The sequence below is a fragment of the Penaeus monodon genome, chromosome 21 (genome assembly GCF_015228065.2).
Source record: "Penaeus monodon isolate SGIC_2016 chromosome 21, NSTDA_Pmon_1, whole genome shotgun sequence".
NCBI lineage: Eukaryota > Metazoa > Arthropoda > Malacostraca > Decapoda > Penaeidae > Penaeus > Penaeus monodon.
In genome coordinates, this window is record NC_051406.1 from 27,175,277 (window position 1) to 27,175,696 (window position 420).

At 56.7% G+C, this 420-nt stretch overlaps 1 pseudogene; it reads right to left on the reverse strand.

The window, feature by feature from the left end:
* The window catches only part of LOC119586628, an 8,008-nt pseudogene that overhangs the window by 2,853 nt on the left and 4,735 nt on the right, over positions 1–420 (reverse strand).

Here is a 420-nt window from a genome sequence, read left to right on the forward strand (position 1 = left end):
CATCCATTTACTGAGGTGAACAGTCTTAAGGAAGGGGAGGAAGGAGGGGGGAAAACCCCAAATACCCAAAAACCGCGTGACAATCTCAAGAAGAGAACAGTCAGGAGACATCCGCTGAGCAGCGCCGGAAAAATTTCCGGAATCCCCAGAGCTGAGCAATTTCCCGCGGCGGGATGGACACCAGGGGTGGTGCACACGGGATCCAAGCTCAGCAGCTGCCGGGCCTCCAGAAAGCCTTTCTTCACGCCTTCGTCAATAGGGCATCGGTGGTGAAGGGGTGCGAGGGCGCCCAGACAGCAAAAAGGGCCTTTACGCTTTTTCTGTTCTTTTGTCTTGGGCGTCCAGGACCCTTTGAACGCCTTGGACCCCACCGCTGAGCCTTGCGCTGGCACTCCTGCGAGGGAGTAAGTGTGTGTCGTA